The sequence below is a fragment of the Lygodium microphyllum genome, unplaced genomic scaffold (genome assembly GCF_053477565.2).
Source record: "Lygodium microphyllum isolate KBCC unplaced genomic scaffold, Lygodium_microphyllum_v1.1.10 scaffold_70, whole genome shotgun sequence".
Taxonomy (NCBI): Eukaryota; Viridiplantae; Streptophyta; class Polypodiopsida; order Schizaeales; family Lygodiaceae; genus Lygodium; species Lygodium microphyllum.
This window is the reverse complement of record NW_028229553.1, coordinates 546,250-568,805: the sequence shown is the minus strand read 5'-3', so window position 1 is coordinate 568,805 and position 22,556 is coordinate 546,250. Positions and strand designations below refer to the sequence as shown.

The 22,556-nt window shown below is 40.9% G+C and overlaps 1 pseudogene; it reads right to left on the bottom strand.

Moving 5' to 3' along the window:
• Nucleotides 1-1,029: 1,029 nt before the first annotated feature.
• Nucleotides 1,030-22,556, bottom strand: part of LOC148008722 (uncharacterized) — a 150,346-nt pseudogene continuing 128,819 nt past the window's right edge.

The window sequence follows — 22,556 nt, the reverse complement described above, 5'->3', positions numbered from 1 at the left end:
ATATTACATTTATATGATTTTCAACCTTTCTCTTCATTACAACTTTGATTTCAAACTGTCTGATTTGCTTCCGCATTCAGTGGAAAATTTGTAAGGGACTAGACACTACTCTTGTCTTAACAAGTGGTAAGACCTTCCCAATGACCACAACATATGCTGATGTCCGTTGTCGAAGGGTTTCGAAAGCAATGTCGCAACTTCAGAAGTCCTTGTTAAATTTCAGGATAGAAGATCAATCAAGCTGAATTATTCTTATTTACTGCTGTCTACTGTTGTAAATGTCCACATTGCAGCTCAGAAAAAGATCAATGGAACCAAGGTTGATTATGTCATATAGAGCTGATGACATCCTTGTAAAAATAAATAGTATAGAAGGTTGGCTTTTCTTCTTCATTCAAACAAGAATAAAATTTTCAGGAGCAGTGTTTGCTTTTAAACTGGTTGAAGAAGTGTCACAGATTTTTGTCAGACGAACAATAGAAATCAGTTCATGATTCTAAAAGGACAAAATAGCATGTTTCTTCTAGCTTTTATGACTGCATACACATCTTGTCAAGGTGGATTTCTAGTAATGTTGAGGTTCTCTGAACTGAAATGAATGCTGGAATCATCATCAAATGACAGCCACAGTAATTCAGTAGCATATCATCGATGAAGGATAGAATGGTCTTTTTCAGCACGTTCATGGAAGCTTCAGGTATCCACATTTCCTCTTATTGAAAAAATGGCTTTTCTGGTTACAGAAGTGAACAGCTGTAAGGTAGAATTCTCCAGCAATAGGGATGCAAAACTTGGAGGTTGAAATCCAATGTGACAAGAACAATCTGTTCCGCAATTAGCACAAGCTCTCTTTTTTCTCTCACACAAATCCTTATCTCTCATCTCCTAAGCTGCTACAGGATTATTCCTGTTCTGCAAACAATATGCCAAAGCAACCACGTCTTCAAGAGGCCTCCGATGTTCCTCTACTTTGCCGGCCAAGAACATACATGCTGTTGCAATTGTAAATCGATCATTTTTATGGTGTGATTAATGAAGGTAAAACCAATGGCAAAATATAGTGGATATGACGATTGCAACACTGGGCATTCTCAGCTTGATTCCAAGCTCCCTCAAGAACCTGCAAAATGATCTACGAAGGTCGTTCTCTGTTACTGAGTCGATCCCATCTCTTCGTGATGGAGACATTGCTTTGATCTCATCCCATGAAACATAACGAGCAGCTTTGCTACAGCTACTAGTAACACTTCTGTTGTCTCCTAAAGGTTCTTGGATCATCTCCGTCGTAAGCAGTAAATTGTCCTGAAGCTTGTGAGCCTGGCATGGGTAAAGTTTGACGTGGTTACAGCTTCTGAGACAGGAGCTTGTCGATAGCATTGTAGGACAACCATAGAAAATGAAGATTGTGGAGAGCCTGCAGCACTTCTTCAGGTTCCTTCCTCTGCGCCTGTGTTGATGCCATTCGGATTGACTAATGCACCTGCTACCTTTAGTAGAATGATGAACCGTATCTTTTTGAAATATCAGTATTGTGTAATTGTTTTCTTTGATGATATTTTGGTGTTTAGTCAAAATGAGAAAGAACATTATGAGCATTTGTCATTGGTTTTTCAATTATTGAAAGAAAATCAACTGTATGCAAATCCTGAAAAGAGTGAATTCTTTAAGACAGAAATTGAGTATTTAGGTCATATTGTATCATCTGAAGGAATTAAAGTTGATCCTAAGAAAATTGATGCAATATTGAATTGGCCTGTTCCTAAAAATGTGCATGAGTTACGCTCATTCCTTGGTTTTGCTAGTTTCTATAGGAAGTTTGTACGTAATTTTTCATTACTTGCTTTACCATTAACCAAACTTCTCAAGAAAGGAATAACTTATCAATGGACTGAAAATAAATAGAAATCCTTCGACTTACTGAAACATGCATTAACCAATGCCCCTGTTCTACAGTTGCCTGACTTTAATAGACCATTCTTTCTAGTAGTGACCGATGCTAGTGGATCAGGAATAGGAGCCGTACTTATGCAAGACAATCATCCTGAAACATATTCTAGTTGTAAGCTGAAACCCTCTGAGCTAAAATATTCCACATATGACAAAGAACTATTAGCAGTTGTACAAGCATTAAGACAGTGGAAACACTACTTAATGGGTTCAGAATTTATGATAAAGACCGATCAGCAAAGTATTAGACATTTACTTACCCAACCCCAAATTTCTGACCGTCATATCAAATGGGCCTCCTTTATTCAAAGTTTTCATCCTATCATTCAATACCAACCTGGAAAAGAAAATGTTGTGGCTGATGCATTGAGTAGAAGACCTGCCATTCATAATATTTCTGTCATATATTTTGATTCTTTGATTGCTATGAAAGATACATATCACCAGGATATTGCTTTTCATTCTGATTGGAATAAATTAGCTCAAAATAATTTCATTCATGTTGATTCATTTTCATATAATGATGGATTTATGTTTTATGAAAAGAGATTGTGTGTTACTATTCCATTCCGATCTTTTGTTTTGAATGAAATTCATTGTCCCCCATATAAAGGTCATAGAGGTATCATATCTACATTACGTATGTTAACTGAAGATTTTTATTGGCCGCATATGGATGCAGATGTATCTAATTTCGTTTCTGAATGTTTGATTTATCAAAGAGTTAAGAGACATCATGGTAAACAGTATGGATTACTTATGCCTTTGTCTATTCCATCTAAACCTTGGAAACAAATTTCTATGGATTTCATTACTGGTTTACCAAATACTAAATCTAACCATGATATGATTTGGACAGTTGTAGATAGATTTAGTAAACAAGCATATTTCATTCCATGTAAGAAAACTTTAACAGCATCACAAGCAGCACAATTGTTTTTGAAAATTATTTTTACTAACCATGGATTGCCAAAAGTTATCAATTCAGATCGTGATTCTAGATTTTGTAACAATTTTTGGATTACCCTGTTTGCTAATCTAGGCACAAAGATTGATTTCTCATCTGCATTTCATCCAGAAACTAATGGACAAACAGAAGCCACAAACAGCACCATTCTAGATCTTTTACGTGCATATACTATCTCTAAACCTCAGACATGGGACACTCATTTGCATTTATTACAGTTTGCATATAACAATACACCGCACACATCTACAAAGAAAGCACCGTTTGAAGTCATTTATGAATATAGATTATCTACACCTGTTGCATCTTTGTCTAATAGAATTCAGAGTGCTGATGATATTGCTAGTATGCATAACAGTATTTTTGATAAGGTTAAAGATATGATTGCTAAAGCCCAATAATCATATACCAAACAAGCCAACAAGAAAAGACAAGCTATGAATTTCAAAGTTGATGATTATGTTTGGTTGAGAATAGAAAAACATAGACTGCAAAGTGTAGACCGACATCCAGCTGTGTCAAACTAGCTCCTAGATTCTATGGACCATTTAGAATCATTCATAAAATTAATGATAATGCATTCAAGTTAGAATTACCATCTCATTGAAAAATTCACAATACATTTCACATTAGTTTATTGAGACCATTTAGAGGCTAATTACTTGTCCACCCTGTTTATGAAAGCCCACCTTTATTAGAGGAAGAGACTGAAATACTTGAACCAGAAGCTATCATAGACACTGACTTTATGACCACTAGAATTGGCCGAAGGCATTCTAGATATCTAGTAAAATTTAAGAACCATCCTGTAGAGGAAGCACAATGGATGCACGCTAGAGACTTAAATGCTTTCCCCACTCTGTTAGCTCCACATTGAGCTAATAGCAATTGAGGTCAATTGCTATCCCACCCCGGGGGTATGATGCCAGGAGGCATATTCCACGGTGGATTCCGTGCCACGGTGGATTCCGTGCCACGGTGGATTCCGTGAGGTTTTACGATGGATTCCGTAAACTTTGATGACCGGGGCTCATACACAAAGTGGATTCTTTGTGCGAGAAGTTGATGGGGATGCCTGTCCTTTTCGGGCGTTTCATTAATTTAGTGTGTACATGGGTGATTCCATAGCGGGTGATTCCGCAAAATGCATATTAAATTAATAAACGTTTATGAGTTTAGAGTGCGCACTCATAATAAATTAAGGTTAGGATTTATTTCTAACTAGTTGATTTATTTATGTAGCTAAAGACTGCTAGGTATTCACTTTTGTCGGTTTAATTGTATTATTTTACTAACAATTGTGAATGCTTCAGTTGATGTGTAGAGATAGCAGCAGTGGCGGAGGAAAGCATTGGAGTCTAGCGAGTATTCAACCTATGGATTATATTTTGATAGGCGCCACGCCTATATTTTGTCATGTCTATTGAGACATCGATTATTTATTATTATTTTGTATGCGTCTATGCGCACGGATATGTTATTTCTATTTGGACATTGTGTTGGGCGTGCCAGACTCTATGGGCACTGTCCATTAGCTTTATTCCTATTTTTGTAAAAGCAAACTCAAAAGCTAAAAGCTTGATATATTTTTGTAAATTGGGCTATTATTGAGCATGAAGAAGAAATATACATAAAATACATGCTTTGTGAAGCACTCACACAAGGCATGGGGGGAGATTGAACCCAATTGGTCTCTTGCTCTTGTCGTTCATGCTTTTTACATTGTAATTTGTGCAAAAAGGTAGAGTTCATTGTTCTTGGGGACCTTCCGGGATTCACTACGTGAGCATACAGCGACCGATCTGCGCACCATAAGTAGCCTGTGGAAAAATATTAAGGGACAAGGGCATATGGGGTAGTAGATGCATCTCTCCATAGTCAACAAACATCACTACTACTATAAGCTATTACCAACGAGCAGCACAAAGCATCCTCCTCGGTCATAAGCCCTTTAACATCAAAGCATTCTTATGCTATGCTTTCATTTCTATGTAGTCCCGGATGACATAAACGATCACAAGGAACTTTCAATCATTCCCGACATAGGCAATTTGGAGAAATATAGGAAATTCTCCAATATTTCCTATGTAGACAAGTACGTATTCCCCATCTATAACTAGGAAATTGCATTCCCTACATCTTATAATAGGGAATATAGAGCATTCCCTACATTCCTTTGAAAGTCCCTACATTCCCTACATCTTATAATAGGGAATATAGAGCATTCCCCACATTCCTTTGAAAATCCCTACATAAGGAATTATAAGGATGTGATTCCCTACTTTTATGTAATAGGGAATTAAAGGTACAATGAGGATAAGATAAAGATGATGTTTATCACAATTCTCTATTTCTCAATTCAAGTTGATACTAATGGTTTTGAGAAGGTAAGGACAAAGGTGATGATGGCTATCACGGTGGTGATGAGGATAAGAAAAATGAAAACGACGAGGAACGTATATTTCAATTGCAATTTGAGGCGGCTCCAATTGACGAGAGAAAGGAAAGGCTTTTGTAAAGATTATTCAACCTTTGTTTTAATTTCATCCACGAGTCCCCCCTTCACACCCAAAGAGACACATGCATGGACAAAACACAAGATATTACAATTCCACAATGCTCCATGCCAACCATTATCCCCTCCATTCCCATGCAAGCATTCGATCTTATTTTCTTATAATCACATTTACAACATATGTCATTTCTAGAAATGCCAAGTGATTAAGAGATTATTGTGCAACCATAGCATGTGCCTCTTGTGCTAGTACTCGAGCTTGTAGAAAGTGAATGTGCCTTTGCTACAACTTATACAACACTAAAATTTCTAGCTTTGGGTATACAACACCTAGCCAAACTTGCTGGCCCCACACCTAGCCCACATACTCAACTAAGGTGACTAGATCAATCTTATTTTTAGTTTACTAATATTTAGTATTTTATTTATTTTATTTCTATGTTTATCTTTTATTGAGGCCCCATTCCTAGACCACATGGGTAGCTATGATGGGTATACAAGAAAGGCTTGGTAAACTAAAATTAATCATGAGAATTTAAATATATTATAGTTGTATTTATAACATTAACATTAACTTCTAAGGGTAACAACTTTGTGCACGCTCTCTCTCTCTCTCTATATATATATATATGGGGCTATAATGGAATAATGTCCTAGGTGGTTTGACTTAACATACACGAACAAAGATTTTGTTGTATTATATATCTGTACAACACATATTCCCAAATAAACCTAGGAAAAATGAAGTCAAAGTGGCAAAATACCCAAAAACACAACCTTTTTAGTTACTATTAGATTGTTTTTTACAGTATTGCAATGAAATGCCTTGTGTGTGTGTGTGTGTGTGTGTGTGTTTTTGTGTGTGTATGCATACCAATCTTGTAATGTATGACAACCTTCCGTGATGTGTTTTTGAAAGTATCTTCCAATATCATGTGAAGTGCTTGAAAGGTGTATACCATGTGAGAGTGAAAAGACTGCAAGGTGTGTAATGGAAAGTGATGGCACATGCTAGTGTCGGACACACTTGCACATTGAGGACATGTAAGTCTATAGAGATTCTGATGTTGAAGAAAGACAATCAAGCAGGAGAGAATTGGGGGTTTTATTCTCAAATGAAACTACATGAATTAGCATTTAGGTTAGTAAAATGTGTTGGATGTTGTGGATTAGAACCAAAGGAAACATTGAATTTCATCCTTAAAGAGTATTAATGTTTTTGTTGTATTTAGTTATGCTAGAATTTCCATGAGGCTCTATTATCATTCATTGAAGAATACAATTCCTAAGAGCATCGAAGTACTAGCCAATCTACCAATGGCTCCCAAATGCAATAATGCATTGAAATAAAATATGAGTGTTAGCTACCTAAAATTTGTGCATGTATTTCCTAGAGGGCATCGACATCCTATTGAGGAGGTGGCGTGTGAATGATCCATGGTCTCTTGATAATGACCAACATGGTCCAAGTATAATGCACAAGCATCATATTGTAGTCCATATCATGCCCTACATAATCCAAGGCATAATCATTTCTATAAGTTGGATGACATTGGGATATGGACTAGCCCTGGAGTAGGTGTTTGAAGTATCACACCAACCATATAGAGAATCCTCATCCCAATCTATAGTAGCATAAATGATGGAATAGGAAAAAATATATATGATGCCTCTATTATCCCTATTGTCTAGAAATATGCTTTCCAAATGTGCCCAAGTATTGTTGATCCACAAAAGTCTCCCAAAAGCAATAGCACGGTGAAATAAATTTTTGAGTGATGGCTACCTAAATTTCTTGCATGTATACGTGTAATACATCATCATCCTCTTTGCAACAGTAATACCATGGGAGAGGTCAATCGTAAACAAAATTGGTATGCTTTCATGTAGACTTATGCAAGTTACCTCTTGCTTAAGCGTGATGCACCTCAATTCAATGACACCAAAGGGAATCCCCACGTTCTCTCAAAAATCTTGACATGAGAGAATGTAAAAATGTTAGCTCTTGAGCTTGGAGGGAGCCTAAAGAAATCGGGTCACCGTTCGTGGACCTGGGGCGAATGAAAAGAAACCAAGCCAAATGTGGTTCATGAATTGGACTGAGACTTGTATGCCTCTACGACCATAAAGAAGTGAGGGCTCATAGAGGCCGGTGAGCGTGTAAAGAAGTGGGCAAAGCCATGTTACGATCTCTTTGTGTTTAGACCGTCTGAAACTCGTAGGTGCCGGCGAGGACAAAGAAACTGGAGCTCGTGGATGCTAGCGAGCTATACAAATAAGTGGGCAAAGCCAGGTCATGTCTCCAAAGTCGAGCTACTATGTTGGTATGGTTGGAACGGGGAGCAGGTGCCAAAGGAAATGCAATTGCCTAAGGGCGAGTGGTTATGTGGTCCACTATAAAATAACACTTGCCCTGTGTGGGGACCCTTTCGGATGCCTGGCTACTAGGATGTATGGATCGTGATGGTGGATGTGTGTAATGCTTGAAAACCTAGAGCGAGCTAAAAGAAGTCGAGCCCGTGGATCACTCGCTCTCGCTCCATCTTGACCAAGCCACGCACGGATCCATAAGTGAGGAGTCAAGTGGACTGGATCGAGTAGTGGGGGCCCCCTCACAACACCAAGTCATGCAGTACGTCACGAGCAACTACACCAAAATCTGACGCTCAAGCTATGGTAGCATCTCCGTTGTGTTCTTAATGAACATGATTGTGCATCAATGATGATGTAGATATGCATTAACATGTATTTTTGTGCATGTGGTAATTTGATGTGTCTATGTATGTTTATGGATTTGGTTACCTTGTGATTTTGAGTTTAATTTTATACATGAGTGAAGAAGTACTATGAAAACACACGCTTTCTGTGTGTGTGTGTGTGTGTGTGTGTGTGTGTGTGTGTGTGTGTGTGTGTGTGTGTGTGTGTGTGTGTGTGTGTGTGTGTGTGTGTGTGTGTGTGTGTGTGTGTGTGTGTGTGTGTGTGTGTGTGTGTGTGTGTGTGTGTGCGTGTGCGTGCATGCTAGGCGCTCCATGCCTAGCTCCCGGTGCTTCGCACCGGGAGAGAGAGAGAGAGGGGGTGACACGTGGTGATAAGGGGGGTGCACAACAAACTCTAGACCACTTAATATATAGAAAGTTCACACTATAACTAGGAAGAATAGCAACCAAACTAGGAAAAATGCAACAAACTCTAGTCAATTACATAAATTGAGATTTACAACATCATATGCTAGGTAGCCTTAGATCCGAACTCTTATTTGTTGTCATGAGTGGGTTACAGTAATTAATGTTGTCATCCAATTCCTCTACTAAAGATAATAACATGAACCCTCAGATAGCTTGGTGATAATTGGATAAGTGTCTAAGTAATAATTGTGACATAGATTAGATTACCCTATGTAATGCATTTTGTGTCAAGTTGAGTAATCTATAATATAAAGCATCATTAATTGGTGACTTGAACAGTGATGCAGAGACCAAGCGATCTCGGAGGGGATAGTCACTTGGGATAAGCTTAAGGAAGCTGTGCGAGGGAGGTATCTGCCACCTGCCTACCGCATGCAAAAGATGAATTAATTCTACAACTTGAAACAACTAGGCTTATCCCTTGAAGCATATTATTCGAAGTTAGTTTCACTCCTAAAGTATACACCCCCAATGGATATGACACAATAGGTGTCAAAATTCTGTTGGGTTGAATCCACCCATAAACACTCGATTGGAATCAATGCGCCCAATGGACCTACAAGACGCACTCATTCGAGCTACTCCAATAAATAGGAGGTGCAGACCAAACCAAGGAACAACAGGATATGGCCTTACAAGGATCTGCAAAAAAAGGGTATGTTTATGGCTCAGACTAAGAGAGTGTAGGGTCAGAATCAGGGCCAAAGAAAGAAAGCTAGGGCCAATGCTATCAACAGCTTTGTTCCAACACAAACCAATGATCGCAACCCACGTTGCTTCCATTGCAACGAGCCCTGACACTTCAAGAGGGAGTGTCCCAAGCTTGGCAGAGGGCATCGCCAAGGGCAATTCCAAGGTCAAAATAGAGCCGCTCATGGCCAAGGAACCATCGTTATGGCCAAAGGGAGAACCTCCAGTGTTTCCAATAAGGAGCTGGACGATGAAGAAAATCTATCCATGGATGCTGACATTGAGAGGGCAACGGTTCACACCACTCTTCACAAGAAGGGTCCAAATCGTCAATTCTCGGTGATTCAAACTCCATCCGAATATCAAGGTAAAAGCTTCAGAACCCTGATTGACTGTGGCAGTACACACTCCTTCATTTCACTGATCTGTGCAAAAATATTAGGGATACCCACATAGATGTGCCTACTTTACTTGTGGAATTAGCAAATGGTCGTGAGGTCACTTGTACTAGGCAAACTGCTAAGGTGAAATTCCTACTGGGTGGGAAGCCAACTTATGTGAGATTCAGGGTAATGAACCTAGGTTTCCACGAATGTTTACTCAGAATGGATTGGCTAATACCCAATGATGCCCACATCCACTGTGGGAAGGATCAAGTCTCCTTCCAAAATTATGAAGGGGAACTAGTCACGACTCAAGGTGAGGCTGGTAAGCCAAAAATACAATTGGCAAAAGCAACACGGATAACAAAAGGTGTTCAAAAGGGTCTACCTGATTAAATTGAATAAGCTAGATCAGAATCATGAATCTGGAGAAGATCCTTCATGGTTAAAGGAATACGCAGATGTATATCCTGAAGATCTGACGGAACTTCCTCCTCAAAGGGAAGTCGATTACAAAATCAAACTTGTGCCAGGAGTTGCACCAGTCGCAAAGAGGCCATATAAGATGTCGATCCCGGAAGCTATCGAACTAAAAGAGCAACTCCAGCAACTGTTAGATCAAGGCTACATCCGTCCTAGCAGTTCACCATGGGGAGCTCCAGTGTTGTTCCAAAAGAAGAAAGATGGAACGCTTCGCCTATGCATTGACTACAGAGGGTTGAATCAAGTAATCATCAAAAATAAATACCCCATTCCAAGAATAGATGAATTACTTGACCATCTTCAAGGGGTAACGATCTTCTCAAAGGTAGATCTCATATCTGGATATTATCAGATAAGGATCAAGGAAGAAGATATTCCGAAGACTGCATTCAGTACAAGGTATGGACACTTCGAATTCCTAGTGATGTCATTCAAGCTAATGAATGCTCCTGCTACCTTCAACAGATTAATCCCTATCTTGATGACTTCGTACTCGTCTTCTTTGACGATACCCTAGTCTACTCAAAACAGGAAAAGGATCATGAACCCCGGCTTCACATTGTTCTTGAAACAATGAGAGCACACAAGCTTTATGCTAAGAAAAAAAAGTGCGCATTTTTCAAGCGACAGATTGAATATCTGGGATTCATTGTATCAGCGGAAGGAATTTCAATAGATCCAGCTAAGGTCAGAGATGTTTTGAAATGAACAACACCAACTTCTGCCAAAGAAATATGTAGTTTTCTTGGGTTGACAGGATGGTATAGAATTTTCATCAAAGATTATGCTTTGATTGCAGCACCTCTGACTGATCTACTAAAGAAGCAAGTAGCAATTGTATGGTCACATGCTGAACAGACCAGCTTTGACAAACTAAAGCAAAGCTTAGTGTCAGCACCCATCCTGAAACTTCCTGATCTTAGTAAGGAGTTTGAAGTGGTAACTGATGCTAGCGCACTTGCTTTAGGATGCATTCTTATGCAAGAAGGTCATCCCGTAGCATATTCTTCAAGAAAATTGAAGCTCCATGAAAGGAATTATGCTACCCACAATCTGGAGTTGTTGGCTGTCATCCATGCTCTCAAACTTTGGAGACATTACTTGCTAGGTAACAAATTTTCCTTAGTAACGGACCACAAGAGTATTAAATGCTTCATGGTCCGTTACTAAGATTATGTCTACTTTAGGACAAGATTATGTATCCCTACAAGCCAAACTCTGAAGCATAAGATACTTTGGAAAGCCCATGACTCCCCTTTCTCACGACATTCTGGTTATGCCAAGACCCTTAATGCGGTCAGAAAGAGCTATTATTGGGAAAGGCTCAAGGGAGACATACTCAAATATGTCACCGAATGTTTGTCTTGTCAACACATTAAGGCAGAACATGTTAAAATACCTAGGAAATTCCAACCACTTGACATTCCCCAAATGAAATGGAAGTTCATTAGTATGGACTTCATTGTTGGTGTTGAGAGTGGAAAAAGACTAAATTTTTGACTGATTTTTGTTATTTTTGAGGACTGAATGATTAATTTTTGATGGATTTAGAGTGATGTATGGTTGATAATGGAAGTGTTTGAGAGTGTTTTGGATGATATTGATTATGTTTTGGAAGTTCATGATGATTCTCAGTGGAGATATGAAGCTTTGTAATGTTCTGATAGGTTCTGTTGAGCTTCTGATTGGTTCTGTATACCTTCTATATAGCTTCTGTTTTGTTCTGATTTTCTTTTGTATGAAGCATGGATTGATGATTGATGAAGATTGAGATCTTTTGGAAGCCTATTGAATAGTTTTTGATAGTTTGTTATGGTTTGAGTATGAGTTATGAGGTTCTGATGACCTTCTGTCTTTGTTCTGTCTCTGCTCTGTCTTTGTACTGTAACTGTACTGTAGCTGCTCTGGTGCTGTACTGTAACTATTCTGTAGACTTTCTATAAGTGTTCTGTAGAATGTATGTGTGACTTTGGGAAAGTTTTCTAACCTTTGGAAAGGATGAATCTAAATTCAAAAGAGCTAAAACAAGTGGAAGAAGCAGCTATTGCTGAAGATTGAAGAGAAGACGAAGTGACAGTGACAGTAGTGAGCTGTGAAAAGACACTGTAGTGGCTCTGGTGACTCTTCATATCAGACATACCTCTTGGGAGGTGCACTGACGACCTAAGAAGGATTATTGAGGGTTATTATGAGAGTATTGTAGTGAGGATAGGATATACTATTGATAAAGAGAGAGAGAGAGAGCCAGAGATAGACAATTCTATCAAAACAATGTAGCTGTATAGGAGAGATTGAGAGAGAGTACTATGAAGACATTGAAGATGAATATTATGTGATTTATTTCCATTCAAAGATGGTGTATTATTTTGTGTTATTTGTTATATTGATGGATTCTATGAAGATGTTGAAGATTATGGTAGATTCTATCAAATCTGTGGGAGAAATCTACTATGATGTTGCGTGAAGAATTGTTGTTTTCTTTGTTTTGATGATCAAAAGAATGAAATAAAAGCTTGTTGATGTTACAATATATATTTTCTTACAAGAGAATTCCCTTTTCCTTGGTGTTCCTCTTGGGGCTCCATGTTTTAGGTGCACAGCTAGGGAAACTTGCCATCAACAAGCATCACAATAGGTTGAAAATGAAGGAAATGGCATTGCCAAGAAGAGAAAAATTCAATGGATGCTTTCAAAGTTCATTCTTCCATTGAAGAGTTGGATATTTTCATTATCAAAGCCACTTTCCACAAGAAGTTCATCCCACAATGGCGGAAACATATCACCATCATGATGCATGCTCTAAGTGGTGGACTGTTTTCTCTTCCTGTTGAAGCAGCAAAAACTTGCATCTTGGTGGCAAACTACTTGGGAACAAACTGAAAAACAGAAACATAGAGAATGACCATCCATGGAAGATTTGGCATTCATTGAGAAGTTTCCAAACATCATCAAGTGGGAGATTGTGAAGAAGCTTCAAGAGTCGTGGTCTGTGGAGGTTCACAAAGACAAAAAGGAAAAGAGTTGGAATTTGTTCGTGGATGCTCAATAGCAAGATACGTGGGATGCTTGGTGCACTGATAATCTTCTATTTGTCCAATTAGCAACCCATTGGAAGTTGGTAGACAGAGTGTTTTTCACAACATACATTGTTGAAACCCTCAGAAGCTAGCATTATTATAATGACACAACAACGATCCTAAGAAGAATGAGTTTTGATACTTTCAGAATGGAATATCTCCCCCTCTGTAGTGGTTTGAAAGCTGAATTCAGAGATGTTGAAAAGAAGGAAGTAGAAGAGATGTTGGCCAGAGAATCCTCCAGAGACTGAAGCCCTATCTGATACTATCCTGTGGAGTTCAGACCAACTGGTTGTAGCCAACCCCTTGATGAATGACGCAATAAAGAGGTAAGCGTTAGAACGAGTCCAGAGGTACGTGAGAAGGGAGAAGGCAATAATCAAAGCTAAGAACGAGCTAGCAGCAGCAGCAGAAGCCTCATTTGACGCCCTAAAAGCACTCTTTACAGAAGTCCCCATGGCAACTCAAGGTCCCCTTCCTAGTCAGATTTGTCCTAGAAATATTGATGACAGGCCAGCAAATGTAGTCCCATTGCTAGTTTTTAAGGGAGAGTACAATGAAGACCCTGATCTTCATGTAGCAAAGTTCATGGTAGCATGTGTGGCTAACAATGCCAAAACCCCTGAGCATTGGCTAGCAATATTCCCCGCCACTTTCAAGGGCGCAGCGTTTCAGTGGTATGAGAGACAAGCAGCACGAACTTTTGGCACATGGGATGACCTGAATTGGCCTTCCTCACTAAATTCAAGCATGAAGGTTTTGAAGAGCGGATGCGAGAGGAGTTCATGAACCTAAGTCAGTCCTCTGGAGAAAGAGTAGAAGCTTATCTCTCGTGAATGGAATCCATCCTGAAGAGATGGACTAACCATCATTTGGACAAAGGTATCCAGAAAGGAGTGTTTCTCAGGGGCCTACAACCAGAAGTTCGCAAGTTCGTGGAATTGAGAAGGCCAGTCAATCTGCAAGCTACAGTGGAAGGTGCAAGATTGTATGGCGAAGTTGAAGCAAGGCTGTCAATGACTCCAGGAAGAGGAGTCTTACCTCCTCCCATGCCAGCAATGGTATACCCACCAAATGCAGTCCCAGGGACAGTTCCCTACCCCTATCCCCAGATGCAAACAATGCTGCAGTATAATGCACCTAACCCACTGTGGTCAGCGCAGACGATAGTGCCTCAAATGATGGTTCAACCACAGCAACAGTGGCCTCAAACAATTTCTCCAATGGCGACTCAATAACAGTGGAATCCTACCTACTGAAATCAACAAGCCCAAGTCTCAACAGGAGCTCTGAATCAGAGCCAGAACAAAGGACCTTCTGGATTGACCCAACCAGTTTATGCAGTAATTACAGATGCTTCCCAAAATCCCACTACAAGCACTTCAGGAGGTGAAAATCTGAAGGACTACTTATCCAACTCAGTTGCAAGTATAAAGAAAGAGCTTCTGGATGTGATTACAGAGCAGCTACAGATGTTGAAGGTGAATACCGCCAATATATCCACTCCTATGGGAGCTGGAAGAGATGTGATGCGCTCTAATACATGGTGCAGAAAGTGTCATCAAGCGGGACATTTAGCCACTGAATGTATCCAAAAACCAACCATTCCTGGAGCCTTCTATTCCTACTGTTTGCGAAAGAACCATACAGAGGATATTTGCTCTCTTAAAGAGATAATGAACGAAGACAAAATGATGAAAATGCAAGATTTAACTTGCTAGAATCCAAAATAACAACACATGATATTGGACCAAAGCCTAGGGAGTTTGGTCCTAATTTCGGTCCAAGGAGATTTTCCTCTCAAAGTTACAGAGGACGGCAGTCTGGCGGTGGTCAGAGATCAGAGGTGGAATGTTATAGGTGTGGAGAAACAGGACATATCTCCCCGAATTGTCCAAACCCTAGATGATCTATGGATTACAAGCCCTTATGCAGTCGATGCAAAGGTGAAGGCCACACTGCAAAGGACTGTCCAAGTCCAGCCCCTGTAAAGGCCAATGCCATTGATAGCCAACAGAAGGTACAAGAGCCTGCCTCCAATTTGGTAGAGTTAGAAGTTGCTGTTGTTACGTGCACCAAGAAGAAGGAACCAATTGTTCAGAATGAAAATAACTCTCTTGCCAAGACTGTGAAGTTCAACCTACCCACAGAGGGACAGAGTAGTACAAAGCACTACAATGTCATAGAGAGTTACAGAGACAGTCCCAAAGACAGGACCAAAGATCCAGGAGATAGATGATATAGAAGCACTTCCAGAAATAGAGGAAGTGCTGATGGTGCAATTATTAGAAGAAAAATGAAAGATGAAAATGGGTGTAGCCCCCTTCCCCAGCAAGCTGGAGAAGCCTGTGGATCCTATTAAAAGATTATAACTTGGTCAAAGACCTAGACACTTTTAAACCAAACCCAACATTCCAATAGTTGCTGATGTTGTCTCCCAGTTGCCGAAAGAAATTCAAAAGCATCTTGATAAGAGGACGTGGACTAAGGATCGCTCCTTCAACAGCGACCAAGACCAATAAGGCCCCGTAGCCTGTAAAGGAAGTAGATGTGGCTAACGCCTTCCTAGATCTTGGAACCCCAGAGATTAGTGTATGGATAGAAGGATGCTTTATTTCAGATGCATTGATTGATGGAGGCTGATCAGTAAACATAATGATGGATGTGACAGTGAAGGACTTAGGGTTGCAAGGAATTCAACCTAGACAGTGGCTTATCAGATTGGCAAACCAAAGCAGAATCAAACCATTGGGCATCCTCCCATACGTAAAAACAACCCTTGCAGGAAGAGACTATTGGCTGACATATCTGGTGGTCAAACCAAATTATTATGGGACCTCATATCCTCTGCTGTTGGGAAGACCTTGGCTTTTTGAAGCAAGAGCCAGGACGGACTGGTTCAAAGGAACCCTAACCCTAAGCAGAGGACCCAACAAAGTGGTGTTAAAGCTGTATGGATAATAAAAAGGCAATGGATCCACATCCATTGAAGTCATAACTGACTCCTCCAACGAGATAACCGATGGTACATCAGGAGATAAAGAGGCTGTTAAGTAAATCTTTCCTAAGAAAACAGAGGCACAGTCCCTAACAGTGGGCACTATAAGCCAACTGCCAAGGGAAGTAAAATCCTTGTCTATGGGTGAATACCTCCTCCTGCCTCAACTAGAATTAACTTCAAAAATCACCTCTAATAATGAAATAGAATCATGGATGTATTGTTCTCCCTGATTCATGACAGTCACAGTTTCAGAGCAGAGACAATAAAGATACAATGTAGATATAGAACAGAGGCATAACAAAGACAGAGCAGATACAGAGACAGTCACAGAGATAGTAACAGACACAGAGCCGGAGCGAGAGGCAGAAGCAAAGTCAGAAGGTGTGACAGAAGCAGAAGCAGATGTAGAGGCAGAAGATCTGTTCTTCTCTTACAAAGCCTCTATAGAAGCATAGACAGAGCCTCGAGAGGAAGAGGATGAAAATGATGAGGAAGAAAATGAAGTAGGTTATGAAAGTGCAGATGAAGACTTTCCTCTGATAAACGGATGATCTTGTTCATGTCCCTACAGAGACCTCAAAGGCTGAAGATCTCAGGGTGCTGGATGGAATGGCCATGATTCCATTTGGGTTGACCAATGGACCACAAAGGATGCAGAATCTGTATAAGCAATGGATTAAAAGCATAAAAATTAAGTTCACCAGTGGCTCCTCTCGCCCTGACCATTCATTCTGGAGAAAAGATGATGATGATGCCCCCTATCAACAGAAGACAAAGCCCTCAAAGCCATGGCCTCTAGCAGGTCTGTGCTATGTGACATTCCTGGACGCATCCTCTGAAGATGAAGCCTTGAGTCCTGAAGAGGTCACCACTCAAACAGAAGTAAACAAAGCTCTAATACCCTTCCAACAACCTCAACAGACAAACGAGTCATCTGTTCAGAAGGAGGACATTGGTTCTAGCGGAACATCAGACGAGGATACTACTCTCTTGAAAGAGTCAGACCTCTACCCAAAAGCAATCCGTGGGAAATTTATCCGCAAAGTGGAAGGTGAAAGACAAGTAATGTTCTTGGATACTGACGATACTGAACGTCACCTGAAAGTGGGCCTCAATCTTTTAGAAGAAGAACTAGTGGTCCTGGAGACCTACTCAAAGAGAAATTAGATGTGTTTGCTTGGTCATATAAAGATCTAAAGGGGATTGATCCCACAGTATGCCAACATCACATTGACCTAGAGCCCGATGCCAAACCTGTAAGGCAAAGACAAAGGCGTATGAATCCTAATTACTCTACTCTGGTGAAAGATGAATTATTGAAACTTCTTGAAGCAGAGTTCATTTATCCTGTGGCCAAAAGTGAATGGGTTTTGCCCATTGTGGTAGTACCCAAGAAGAACGGGAAAGTTTGAATATGTGTCGACTTTCGAAAGCTCAATTCAAAGATGAAGAAGAATCATCTCCCCATCCCTTTTACAGACCAACTGTTGGACACAGTGGCAGGCTATGAGCTGTATTCCCTCCTGGATGGATTTAACGGATATAACCAAGTCCAAATCGCAGAAAAGGACCAATCTAAAACAACCTTCACCATAGAATGGGGGACCTATGCTTATAGAGTGATGTCATTTGGGCTCTATAATGCTCCTACCACCTTCCAACGAGTAATGATGGCTTCAGTAACATCTGCATGATTTCATTGAGGTGTATCTAGATGACTTTTGTGTCTATAGCTGATCTGTGAGCACTGGGGACACTTAGAGCAATGTTTAGACAGATGCCGCGAGTATGGGATTTCTCTCAACCCCGACAAATGTGTCTTTGGCATATCATCAGGAGTTCTCCTAGGCCATATTGCCTCAGCACAAGGGATTCCAATAGACCCTGCAAAGATTGAGAAGATTTCCGCCTTAATAGCACCAACAAACCTCAAGCAATTGAGAGGATTTCTTGGCCATGTGGGCTACTACAGAAGATTTATTGCACATTTTGCAACCAAGGTAGCCCCTCTACACAAGCTCCTAAGGAAAGAAGCTGATTTCCTTTGGACTGATGACTGTGCAGAGGCCTTTAATACCCTAAAGTAGTGCCTGATCCAAGCACCTATTTTATAGCCTCCTGATTGGACGAAGGAGTTCCATGTGCACACAGATGCATCAGTTGAAGGGCTAGGTGTTGTCCTATGTCAAAAGGGCCCCTCTAAATTAGATCAACCGATATATTATGCTAGCCGAAAGGTCACTGATAGGGAACGAAACTACACAATGACAGAGCTTGAATGCTTAGCAATGGTGTTTACACTGAAGAAGTTTCGACACTATCTACTGTCAACGCATTTCAAGTTCTATGTGGATCATGAAGCCCTGTCCTTCCTGATGAACAAAGCAGATGTTAAAGGACAACTGATGAGATGGTTACTCCTATTCTAGGAGTTCAAATTTGAAGTGGTCACTAAGCCTGGCCGTTCCCATGTCCTAGCCGATCATCTATCACAGATTTCTCAAACAGAAGAAGAGGAAAAGGATGATCTAGACCTTCCTGATGCTTCCTTGTTTCGAGTTGAAACAGTTACTCCCTGGTATGCAAACATAGCCAACCTCTTGGCAACTCAATAGTATCCTCCTGGCATCTCAAGCCATGAGAAGAAGAAGCTTCTACTAGAATCATCCCCCTACACCTTACTAGGCAGTGCACTATACAAGAGAGGCAAAGATGAAGTATTGCAAAGATGTGTTGCAGGGGATGAAATCCGCATAGTATTGAAAGCATGCCATGACGAACCCTGTGGTGGACACTACGCAGGAGAAGTGATAGCTAGGAAGGCTCTATTAGCAGGATACTGGTGGTGGCTGACCCTCCACAAGGATGCATACGACTACTGCAAAAGATGTGATGCTTGTTAGCAAATGGGAAAACCCACCAAAACAAGTGCCATGCCGCTGCAACCCATTCTTCCCCTAAAGCCGTTCGAGAAGTGGGGGATTGATTTCGTGGGTCCCATTGATCCACCTACCAGATGGAAGCAAAATAGATACATCTTAGTATGTACGGATTATGTCACAAAGTGGTGTGAAGCTAAAGCTCTGAAGCGGGATGATGGTCATAGCATAGCCCTGTTCATGTACGAGAATATTATCACCCATTTTGGCAGTCCCCTCGAGCTGGTAAGAGACAGAGGTACTCATTTCCTTAACAAAATCATGGAGGAGCTGACGGAACTATATAAGATCTACCATTGTAAGTCCACTCCCTATTACCCCAGAGCCAACAGCCTAGTTGAAGTCACCAATCGCATCCTTTGCTCAATTCTGACAAGAACAATTGCCGCACATTGTCACAACTGGGACGATTGACTTACAGAGGCCCTCTGGACATACAGATACTCTCATAAGGCAGCTAGAGGACAGACCCCTTTCCAACTAGTGTATGGTACAGAAGCCGTCTTCCCTGTTGAGCTGGAATTGCCCTCTTTGCGAGTGGCACTTAAAGAACGCTTGGGAGATGATGAGTCACTGCAATGCCGTCTCCTGCACTTGGAATGCTTGGATGAGATTTGGCGGATGGCCTTACAGTGCATGGAAACCACTCAAGCGCGACGCAAGGCCTATCATGACAGTTTCATCAAGCACAAGGAGTTCAAAGAAGGTGATATTATCCTAGCCTGAGATTTGGCAAGTTTCCTGGCAAGCTTCAACAATGGTGGATGGGCTCGTACAAGGTACTTGCTGTCAATCCTAACAGCTCTGTTTAGGTACAGACTCTTGATGGCTCTGATGATCCTTTCTTGATTAATGGTTATCGCTTGAAGATATACTTTACTCCCTGGGGATCTTGACAATCACAGTCAATCTACCCTTTCTCTTTTGGGCGTCGCACTGTCCTTCTCTTTGTGCTTCTGATAGCCCTTATGATTTTCCTCATGAGGCGGTCTCGTTCTGCTAACCCCTCGCAGAAACATCTCAACCCGACCTTGTTCTCTTCTCATCTGATCCAACAACGATGGCGAGGTTGGTCCTGATACATTGTATTTATACCATTCTCTTTTTTAATTTAAAAAAGAAAGAAAGAAATATATATATATAAACGAAACTGTTATGGGAGAAAAGGACGAAATTCCCTGTCATAGCATTTCTCATTCCAAGAAAAGGTGGAAACACCCTTGGGCGGGAAGCTGACTGTGGAAAAGGTGGTAACAACCCGCAGTTCAGGATAGGTGACTCACTAGCAGAACCTCTTTAGCGAGTAATTTGAAGCCACCTCCCTTGGTGCGCTGTCTCTACAATATCAGTCCATCTGCCCTTCTTAACAGACGATTCTTCTTACAAATCATTGAAGTATGAGATTCGTAGGCTGCCTCCCTGGGTACGCCTCGTCTTCAAGATCCTGATGACAACAACATCTGACATGATCTTCATCACCAACCCCTTGAGTGATGTGAGCTTTCATCCTAACAGGATGGGGACATGAGTCTAGGCTGCCCTCTATATCTTTCAACAGAGCGCGAGACAGAGGGTGGGGGGAGTGACCAGTCTTTCCCTTCAAATCAAATGAGAGGTGAGATGTGTGAATGGAGTGTTTCACGCATGGGATGGGCCTCTCAATGCACAATGCATGATCTATTCCTGTGCACTAGACTATAAGGCTCCCTGGCCTTCCTTCTTGCACTGTATGCCGGCACAGAGCAGGATGCACAGTTGCACCATCAAATGCGCACAAGGCATATAAATTTTGCATAAGTGACAGTGAGGATTACATCAATGGGTTTCAGGAATGGGCTGCCCTCTGTATCTTTCAATAGAGCGCGAGACAGAGGGTGAGCTGAGTGTGACTAGTATTCTTCCATCAATTATCGAGAGGTGAGGATTGAGGGACGTTACGACCATTGTAGTCCGGTATGTTTCCCCTATGCACCCACGGAATGGGTCTCTGCCATCAGCACAGGACACGTCACTCTATTTCGTACACTGCACTACAAGGCTCCCTGGCCTTTTTCCTTGCACCTATGCCGGACAAGGTTGGACGCACTGATGCACCATCAATTGTGCACCCTGGCATATTCCCTCTATACCATTCCCTTGTCGATTCCTAAACCGGGTGTGAGATCTAGGTTTTCATCATTATTTCCTGGAGTGATGTTAGTCATGGGGCGAGTGACTACTCTTTCATTCCATTTGAGTGAGCATGAGTTGAGTGCAATATCCCTCGCCATTGACGAATTTCCTGTGATTCCTTCAACCAACTACCTCCCTGGGTGCTGCCGTGTGGTCCTTGCCATAAAGGACGTTGGCCAAGTGTTGTGAAGATACCTTGTTACCTTCTGCAGCAGCCGACACAATGACACCAGACGCAACCTCGATAGTCAACATTCCTCCTCGACAATATGGGCCAAGTTCTTCTAACCCTACACATTCTGTTTTTCGTGATGGTTATGTCTTAAGTGTGGGGACATCATGGTTGGTCTGATGTGTGGTACTCAATCCTTGATGTTCAGTTTACCCTTCCTGCTAAGGTCTTAGTGTGGGGACGCGCCCCTATGCATCTATGTTGCATACCCCCATGCATATACCCTGTTCTAATTATGCATCCATGCCATGACTTCATTTTACCTTGATGGGGTCCCTTTTCCACCCTTCTCTTCTATTTCACCCTATCCTTAGGGTTGTTTCTTGACCATTTGCCCTTATTCTTTGTTTTGCACTTCTTTCATACAAACGGACCTTACGTTCACCGGAATCCCAATCCAACCTTATAGCCCTGTTCATTCCTTTGAACTGCCTATTTTTCCTTTTTACCAACCCCTGTTCCGACAGACGATTTGCAAGTTATTAATTTTTGAAGCAATTCCTGTAAATTAAATGGTTTTTCATGTGAACGCATCTTTATTTCTTTAGAACATTGGTTTGATATATCAACCCTATCCTACCCATTCCCCCTGACACTTTTCCTTTTTATTCCGTGTCATTCTGATGAACGGTTCATCCGTTATTAAATTTTTCGGCTTTTGAGTCATTTTCGTGCTTATTTTTTATATTTTTTCATGTGAACCTACCCTATTTGCATCGGAATTCCAGTTTGATTTGACAATCGTGTCCTACCAGCCTTTCCCCCACTTTTTCCTTTTTCCATCCCCCTCTTTCAACTGTCGGATTTTAAGTTATTAATTTTTTCGAGTATTTTCGGATGTATTTTTTGTGTTTTTTCCACGTGAACCCCTTCTAATTTCCCCCAAACTAAGTTTTGATGCACCATCCATGTGAATCCCTTTCTTTTTGACATTTTTCCTTATTACTGCTTGCTATTTCGATGCA